Genomic DNA, 10,039 nt, shown 5'->3' on the forward strand with positions numbered 1-10,039 from the left:
AGGATGGATTTACCACCGCATGGGAACAAAGATTTTCAACAGAGAGAGAGAGAGAGAGAAAGGACAGTAGATTAGGAAGACCAAAAACGGGTTTAGTTTCAAACCTTTACGCAAAATTTTAATGTTGTTTTTCCAACGAAAATTAGTCGAAATGATAGCATTGGCATTCCGTGCATCATTCGGTGTATAGTTTAAGAAGGATGTTTAAGGTGGTGCCTAAGCAATTGTTCTTGCTTGGCTTATTCTTATGTCAACTCTGTTGCGTGTATGGTTTGGAGTAAAGACCTGGTCGATCTTCAGGAGCCCACAACTGGGGAAGATCTACTTGTTCGAGCTGTCCACGTCAAAGCATGTTAGGAATTGTTTCATTGAGATGAGTTTGGGTCAACGCGGATCATCTTTTACATAACTTTCTCTTCCGTCTCAGGAGCATCGCTGCGAAAAGCAGTTATCATCAGCCTGATTACCGTTGCTGGCATCATGATCTTTACAGTATCTGTTTTTGCTATCTGCAGATGGAGAGCTAAGAAAACAGGTACCGTTGAAGAGCCACACCAGTGCTTTCAGAGGATTGTGCTTCTATTTTGTTTGAATCTTCCATCGCTATGAAGAAAGTGAGCTAATTCTTTACCAATGATGAACACAGGAAACTTGAGGGAATTTTCAGAACTCCTTGGCTTGGTAGAGACATCTAAAGAATCGGCCGAAATGATGCAAGGAGAAGCATGGAAAGAGCAGCTGAAGCACGACGGTTCACAGGAATTGACCCTTTTCAGTTTTGATAGCATACTACTTGCCACAGACAAGTTTAGCATGACGAGTAAACTAGGGCAAGGAGGGTTTGGCTCTGTTTATAAGGTGAAATTATTCTGCAGCACATTCGTTAAATGAAAATATAGAGGTAATCCATGGTCTGAAAGCTATGTGAATTGCGAAACAGGGGAAGCTGAAAGATGGGAAAGAGGTAGCTGTGAAAAGACTTTCCAGTACCTCAGCCCAAGGCGTTGAAGAGTTCGGGAATGAGATCATCCTTTTATCGAAACTACAACATCGAAATCTTGTTAAACTCATGGGCTACTGCATTGAAGGAGAAGAAAAAATTTTGGTATACGAGTACTTGTCAAACAAAAGCTTGGACACCTTTCTTTTTGGTTGGTTTTTACTCTCCAAATAACTATTTTTCTGGGATGTATTTCTCGCCATAGCACTGAAAGTTGAAAACTGTTCTTGTTTGTCGTGTTTGTTAGATTCAAGGACGAAGGCAGAACTTGACTGGGGCAAACGATTTCATATAATTCAGGGGATTGCAAGGGGGCTTCTCTACCTCCATCAAGATTCTTGCCTTAGGGTCATACATCGAGACTTAAAAGTAAGCAATATTCTCTTGGATGAAGAGATGAACCCGAAAATTTCTGATTTTGGCCTGGCACAAATGTTCAAGGCACTCAAGTTCTGGTGAACTCTCACAAAATTGTTGGAACACTGTAAGCTATCTAGTCTTATTTGAATTATCAATTCATTGAGTCAATCTTTTCAAGCAAACACAAATGATTGATTTACCATAATGAACCTCAGTGCCATGTTTCATCCCCATTGTCTATCGATACAATCAAAGGGTGCATAACATGTTTAACTTAACTGTAGCGGCTATATGTCTCCTGAGTACGCCATGGGTGGGATATTTTCTGAGAGGTCCGATGTCTATAGCTTCGGAGTGCTGCTACTGGAGATCGTTAGCAGCAAAAAGAACACAGCCCTGTATGACCTGGGACAACATCTGAATCTCCTTTCCTACGTAAGTCCCAAATCATACCCTAATCAATATTCTAAGTTCCCTGCAATATTATGACAGTGTTTGCACTCGTAGGCATGGCAATTATGGATTGAAGGCAAAGCATTGGACCTAATGGATGAAGCAATTGCTGTTAGCTCTCCACTGGAGGTAAGAAGATGCATCCATGTCGGGCTTCTCTGTGTTCAGGAGCATGCCGCAGATAGACCAAACATGTGGAATGTGGTTCTAATGTTAAATGGGGAATCAGATCTTCCTCAGCCGGGACAGCCTATATTCAATTTCCAAGCTGAAAAGCCAAATCGTTATATTCCATCACCACAAGAAAGCATCTGGTCTGTTAACACTGTCACTAATACAATGGTCGAAGGAAGATGAAGGCTATTTTTCTCGATTTTTATTTTCTTGTGTTTGGAGATAATTCTGTTGTTATTTTCTAAGATATAAGTGTTTACTCAATTCAAGGATGGCTCTAGTTCAATCAGAACAAAAGGTCGAATGAACATCCACTTTTTACATAGAATTCACGCTGTAAAGTAAAGGTTTGGAATATACACTTTTTTGAGAGAATATAATCCATGCTAGGATTTGTTCTGACTTACAATCAGAACTGTTGGCATTATTACGGAGAACTACCAAGTAATCGCCATCACTCTCATCACCAGTTGTGTTGAAGATTTGATTTTCTGGTCTTTTGGACAAAAGATATCATTACCAAAGATAGACTAAAGTCCCCACATAAGAAGCATGAGCACTGGCGCGGCAAAAAGTATTTCCAGCTTCAATATGATTCGCAGATACGATATACCTTGTCCGGATTTGGTATGAAGTCATCTATGCCTGTGGCATTTAAATTGCTGCCTTGAAGCCATAAAATAATTCTTAGTTATTTAAGAAAAGAAAGAAAACAGAAAGTAGCGAGAAGCTTGAATGGCTGAACAATTCATTTTGGATAAGCTTCGCATGAAAATGGGAGGCCAATGTTAGCTGGAAACCAAAATTGGAGCCCTGTGATCCCCAAACTGAAGTGCTTAGGAATTACATTTTTGCATGGATCCCATGTAATATCTAGCTTCATTGAACATGAAACTTGTGTTAGTGAATTAACAGAAACATATATCATCTGTACACTGGAAGGTGTAGTCAACTTTGAACAATGGCGAGGAGAGGAACGCTGATATCTAGTGGCTTCTCATACAAAATCAGTTCTCTTTTTAAAAGCCACCATTTGACTCACACAATGATGCTGCTATGGTGTAATTGAAAATGAGCTGTATCAGCACCAATGTCATCATGATGTCTTGGCATTCTGGGAATGCACTTGAACTGGGTCAGGCAGCATTAGTATCCAATATAAAACTAATTTGTTTAATAACATAACCCTCGAAGCTATCTCCAAAAGTTTGACTTTAAAAAAGCCATCTCGAAAAGCACTTATGAACTCACACATTTGGCAACACGCTTTGGCTTGCAGAAATCTTGTCTTCCTTTCAAATATGCAGACAAAAAGAATAGCAAAGAATTGGGAGCCTAACATTCTGAATTAACGGACACCTGAGTGCACTAGGATTTTTTATTTTCTTTTTCTGTTGGTCAGAAATGCACTAGGATTACCATGCTGCCTATGATTGGTCTATACTCTTCCTTGGTCATTTTCGTTCTTCTTCAGGCACATCAGAGCGCTACAGTTTTTAACATTACTGCAGCCAAACCACCCTTTCAGAATCAAACTCGTCTCCTCCAGTCAAATTTCGAGCTCGGTTTCTTCAACCCTGATGTATCAGCAAATCAATATGTGAAGATATGGTACAAGAATGCGACTCCTTCCAAGATCGTCTGGGTCGCCAATAGGGATACATGGCTTGCATATCCAGATCAATCTGTGAAATTAACAATAGGCTGCAATGGGAATCTGAAGCTGATGGATAAGCAACAGAACGTAGTTTGGCCCACCAATGTTTCTGTCCGGTCAAACTATACTTCAGCAATGCTTTCAGATGGTGGAAACTTTGTCCTGCAAGACGGGAATTCAATTGAAATATGGGTAAGCTTCAATGATCCAACTTATACTCTTCTACCAAACATGAAGATAGGAATAAACACCAGAAACGGAGACAGTATTTAGTTTCCTGGAAAATGAAAATGATCCATCATCTGGAAATTTCATCACTCGGAGTACGTCGGAGACTGCCACAAATTGTCACTTGGAATGGCTTGAACCCTTTATGGAGAAGTGGACCACAGGATAAATCAATATTCATTGGCATACCAGGAATGGATTCCTCATACTTCAATGGTTACAATCTCCGGCAAAATCTTCAGCAGCGAACCACTTATTTCTCTGCTGAATATAATAACATCTCTTTGTGTGCTTATGACTTCACTTCACCTGGGGGAATTCTTACAATAATGTGTTGGGATGATGGAACCAAGAGTTGGTTTAAAGATTGGGTGGCATTGAACAACAGTTGCCAATTTAATGGAACTTGCATCCTTTTGGTGTCTGCAACTCACTTAACTCTCCTATATGCCCTTGCATAAAGGGGTTTACACCGAGATTGAAAGAAGAGTGGAACAGCAGAAATTGGACCAGGGGTTGCATTAGAGAAACAGAATTGAATTGTTAGAAGAACACAAGCAGGCCAGCTTCAATGCAGGTGAAGAAAGATGTCTTTGTGCGGATGAACCAGATGAAAGTGCCTGATTCTGTGGAATATTTATCAGACATCAGAGATGAAGGAGGATGCCAAATCTGGTGCCTGAATAATTGTTCTTGCCTGGCTCATTCTTATATCAGCATGAGAGGGTGTTTTGTCTGGGCTAAAGATCTCATCAATGTTCAGGAGTTTTCAATAGCTGGCCAAGAAATATATATTCGGGTCGCACATGACAATATACGTACAAGAGGTTTGACTACAATGAGTTTCAATTGAACTGTATCACACATCTTGCAATTCTTTATTCATCTCAGGCATGTCAACACAAGCAAAACTTATCATCAGCTTAAGTACTGTAATTGCCATCATGTTCGTAGGAGCTGCAATTTTTGTCCTCTGTGAGTCAAGAGATAGCAAAAGAGGTACAATCATTTCATCTCCAATGCTTAATTTCACATTAATGTAATCCAGAAACTTTACCAAAGTTCCAAAGGCTATTGATTAAATGGATATAATTAAAACAACAGGAGAAATGTCATATGGAATCGCATGGAAAGATCAGCTGAAGCAAGATGATGCATCCAAATTGACGCTGTTCACTTTTGGTAGCTTACTTATTGTGACAGACAACTTTGGTTTGGCCCAGTTTATGAGGTAAAAGACTTCTCTAAAATTTTCATTTAGTGAAAATTTATGCATTATCCGAGGTCTGGTACTTTATGAGTTTGGAAACAGGGAAGCCTGAATGATGGAAAGGAGATGGCTGTCAAAAGACTTTCCAGTAACTCAGGCCAAGGCATGAGGAGTTTAAGAATGAGATCATTCTTATATCGAAGCTCCAGCATCGAAATCTGGTCAGACTCCTGGATTGCTGTATTGAAGGAGAAGAAAAAATTTTAGTAGATGAATATTTGTTGAACAGAAGCTTAGATTCATTTCTATTTGGTTGGCCTCACTCTCTTCAAGTCATGCTTGAACTTATGGAAAAAAATATACATTTTTGTACTACCTAAGTTACGAGTTCATTTTATTTACTTCCTTGCTGAGATTCAAGAAGGAAAGCAGAACTCAACTGGGATATACGTTTCCAGATCACTCGAGGGATCACGAGCAGGCTACTGTACCTCCATCGAGATTCTTACCTACGAGTTATCCATTGAGATTTGAAGGCAAGCATTATTCTATTAAATGAGATAATGAACTCAAAAATTGCGGACTTCGGACTGGCACAGATCTTCGAAGGCACTTGAGTTTGGCTAAATACTAACAAAGTTGTTGGAACACCATAAGTTTTCAAGCCTTGTTGCTGGAATTCAATTCAATTAGGAAACTCTATAACCTTAATGATTAACGTGATCGAATCAATTGCAGAGGATATATGTCTCCCTAGTAAGCCATGGGAGAGATATCTTCTGAGAAATCTGATGTCTATGGCTTTGTAATGTTGCTACTTGTGATCGTCACTAGCAAAAGAACAAAAGCTTGTACTACTATGGCCAGCATTTCAATCTTCTTTCCTTTGTAAGTGCAAGGAATACAATCTCAAGAAATATTCTATAATCTTTATGGCTATATATGCGCCCTCTGCTCACTAATTCTTACAGGCATGGCAATTGTGGAGCGAAGATAAGAGGACTAGATCTAACGGGTGAAGCAATTGTTCATTCTTGTTCGCCATCAGAAGCAATGAGATGCATTCAGGTATGGCTACTCTCTGTGCAGGACCACCTGACAGACCGACCGAACATGTTATCCATATTTTTGATGCTGAGTGGTGAATCAGAACTTCCTCAGCCAAGACCGCCTACATTCACCTTCAAAAGGGAAATGCTGAGTCACGATATCAAGTCACAATGGGAATGCATCTTGTCCACGAATACCATCACGAATTCTATGGTCGAAGGGAGATGATGATCAACATTTTTTCCTTCTTGTAGACTTGTAAAGTTCCACGCTGAAAGTTCAGTGTTCACTCAATTTGAGAAACCTAGAACTTTGATTCTTCATGAACTAATGATTGAAATTCCACATTTTTGTTTTCACACCGATTTTGCAATGTGATTGTGTATTTGATGACAGGCAACTTACAGATCTCTGACAGGAAGTGAGATCCATCGAACAAAGGTAATTATCTAGTCTGGCAAAACAGAGACATAGTTACTTGCTCAGAAGTTCATAAGTCCACAAAACTTTGGCCTCTTCCAACTTGAAATAGCATATGTACACTCTTAATTGTATTTATTCAAGTTCATGCAAGGAATTGGGTTCAGAGTTCATAAGCTCATAACACAATAGTATTCAAGTGACTCTGAGAATCAGTTTACCTGTATTTCGATTAAGCGTGTCCAGGTTAGTCGGTGTAGCATTTTCTGTATGTGTCAAGCTTTTTTCCCCCTTGACAGGGACTTGATGACCACCGGTGGGCAGATTGCACTGAAAAACAATATCAATTAGTTATCTTTGGAATGATAAAAGACTGTGCAGCTTCTGAAAGGTTACATGCGACTGACTAACCTTTCGAATGACTTCTAGCCATTTCATATTCAAAGCTTGACGTAGGTTAAAAAATGAATTCTAAAGTTGGCAAGGTTGCAAGGTTCTTAACAAAACATTATCAGCTCTAGGTCTTGGAGCCATTTCGTAATCTACAATTGACTTCGAGTGCCAGGTGTTGTTTGACTGGACTCCAGGAAATTTCTAGGAAAAAACCGGAACCATTACCTATTCTTTAAATAAAGAATACTGGCCAATGCAGAATCCTTAGACGAGACTGCTTCTTGGTAGCCAAATCTTGTAAAACTTTTATGCTGGAAGAAATCCATCCAAGAGGTTACTACTCACCACAGGGCTTTGTATCTCAATTGGGATTCTTTCGTTAAGAATCATGCATAGAGATCTTGAGGTTAGCGCCACCATTCCCAAATTAAGTTATCCGTGTTGACCTGGCATGGATAACAATGTTGCAAGCCAAATGCGATGTGGCATGGCAATGTCGGTCCATATAGCTCGAAACCATAGTCTTTCGTATGACAATATCAGAAACTCGTAACCTTGCAACACCATTTCTTTCGAGCAGTGTCAAAAGTTCGGCCTTCCGGAATGAAGTTCGTTCATGTGCTTCAACTTATACTCTACGGTGAAGTTCTTCCGGTACAAAGGATGCTCAGTTAACTTAGTGATAGGCTACAATCATTGTATCTTACCAAACAATGTTCCGTTCATAGTAAATTTGTAACCCAATTTGTAAATTCTAAAAAACATTTGTAGTTTACTGACAATGTTGGTGATATTACGACCATCAATGAAATTATACCTTACTAACTATGTTATATATTTACTGCTCGAAGCTAATTTCTAGCAGTGAGAATAGTAAGTTACAACTGTAGTTAATTGGTACTTTCGACCATCAATGCAACTTATCAATTATGTTATATATTTATTACTCTCTTTGGTAACTTACATGCAGTAACACACCTACTTGTAAAATCTAAATACAAGCGGTAATCTACTATTACATTTACGGTAATCTAGAAACAAATGATAATTTCCTATGAGGCTGGTGCATGATAACAATGTTATTTCGTTGGTAACTTACAAACAATTACATGATCACTTGTAAAATCCAAAATAAAATTTAGATTTGTGGATGTTAAAATCATTATCTCTCTGGTAACTTACAAACAAATACACGTCCTCTCGTAAAATTATGGTATAAGTGGTAATCTAAGTTGGATTTGTGGATGGTAAAACTTTTACTTTATTAGTAACTCACACAAGCAGTTTACGAGTTTACTTGTAAAATCTAAAAAAATTGATGATTTACTATCAAGTCAGTGGATGATAAAATTGTTCTTTGATATGGTAACATACAAACAATTGACGTTGGACTAATAAACTACCGGTAATTTTTTTTTTTTTTTACCTACTAACAGTTTTTTAAAGTTAGAGATAAGTATATTGAAAGTCCTAAGACTTATCTTAAGAGTGCAACGGAGTCCTTAAATTTTCAAAAAAATACAATTAAGTCCAGAAACTTTTAAAACGTGTTATCGAGTCCTAAAAATTGTCTAATCAATTCAATTAAGTCCTTCATTTATTGTACTTTTGAAAATTTTATGTGAGAAATTTTAGGACTTGATTCCATTTTTGTGACAAATTTTAGAACTTAATTGCATTTTTTAAAAGTATTAGAACTCAATTGTATTTTCATGACAAGTTTTAGAATTTCAAGTGCACTTTATCCTTTAAATTTACTACTGATTGTGGAACAATGTTCTATTTTTGGCAAACGCAATATTAGAAATCTACCATCGAAAGAAGTGGGAAGGAGCTCGAAATACCAAAATTCTAAACAAAAGGAGGCTCGACCACCAGGTGAAATAAACTTGTAAGGTGGCTTTTGCCAAACACAAGGTTGCATGACACAACAAGAGCGTGAGAATTGAAAGCAGTGTCTTAGCTTCAATATTTCATGACACAACAGCATTTAACCTATGCAATCAATCAACTTATTGAAACAAATGTAACGACCTAGTCTGACGAGGGTAGGGAATAGTCATGGGAGCTAGAGGATGTGGATAAAGTGCGACATCCTGAAATTCAACCCATTTTCGATAAAGTGAAATGTGCATATCATTGGCGCGCCTATGGTCCTTTTTCTCTGAGCTGATCACTCACGAGTTAGCTAACCTATTGAGTGGAGCCATTAAGGGATATAACCGCGGTAAAATCCCTAAAAGCTACCTAATTGGTTGGATTGGACTAAAATCGCATCCGGTTGATTTTAATCATGAAATTTAATTCGGTTTTGGGAATCGAATATTCGGGCGTGTCACAATTCATTTTTAGGACCTTCTCATCTTCTGTCAATTTATTGGCAAGTCCGAAATTTCAATAAAGAAATTATCGGAGAAAAAATCGAAGGCCGAAAGGAATTAGAAAGAGAAAAGAAAAGAAATAAAATAAAAATAATTATATTATTTGATTTTTATTTCTCTCTCTTCCTCTCTCTTATTTTTCTCTCTCTCTCCTTCTCTTTTTCTTTTTCTCTCTCTCTTCCCTCTCCCTTTCCCCCCTTCGTGCGAGCTCTCCACCGCCCCCTCTCTCTCTCTCTTTCTTTTTCCCTCTTTGACTAGTCAAAAGTTATCTCTCTCTTATCTTCTCTCTCGGTACTCTCTCTCTCCCCCTCACCATTCGAACGAAGACAGAGGCAGAAAACGGAAGCAGCAGCGCCGAGAGAAGAGGAAGATCGGAGCAGCTTGTCGAAGCCGTCGCCGCCGCCTGCTCCGCCGCCCGCCGCTTGCCTCCGCCTCTCTTTCACCCCTTGGCCACCGTTGAAGCTTTCTTCTTCCTTTTCCCCCTCTTTCGTGCGAAGGTCGGCGAGACGAAGCGGAGCTGCCGTCGTCGCACGTCAGGCCATCGCCGCCGTCCCCTGCCTGTGCGTCGCCTTGCCACTCACCTCCCCTCGTGTCCTCGCCGCCCAGCCGTGTCCTCCAACTCCCGTGAAGTCTCTGCTCAGCCTTGTTCCACCCCGACCAGCCACCTCCGGCCACCGCCTAGCTTCGTCCGACCACCGCTCGGCCTCCCCGGC

At 39.4% G+C, this 10,039-nt stretch overlaps 1 long non-coding RNA gene and 1 pseudogene across 1 annotated transcript; both read left to right on the plus strand.

Annotated features, from left to right (window-relative positions):
• The first annotated feature begins 377 nt into the window (after positions 1-377).
• On the plus strand, positions 378-2,393 carry LOC104445494 (annotated as a pseudogene).
• A 1,028-nt stretch (positions 2,394-3,421) lies between these two features.
• Positions 3,422-5,523, plus strand: LOC104445492. The gene is made up of 3 exons (XR_726003.3): positions 3,422-4,871; positions 4,977-5,103; positions 5,497-5,523. It is a non-coding gene; the product is annotated as an uncharacterized LOC104445492 (long non-coding RNA).
• Positions 5,524-10,039: the final 4,516 nt, after the last annotated feature.

The sequence above is a fragment of the Eucalyptus grandis genome, chromosome 5, assembly GCF_016545825.1.
Source record: "Eucalyptus grandis isolate ANBG69807.140 chromosome 5, ASM1654582v1, whole genome shotgun sequence".
Taxonomy (NCBI): Eukaryota; Viridiplantae; Streptophyta; class Magnoliopsida; order Myrtales; family Myrtaceae; genus Eucalyptus; species Eucalyptus grandis.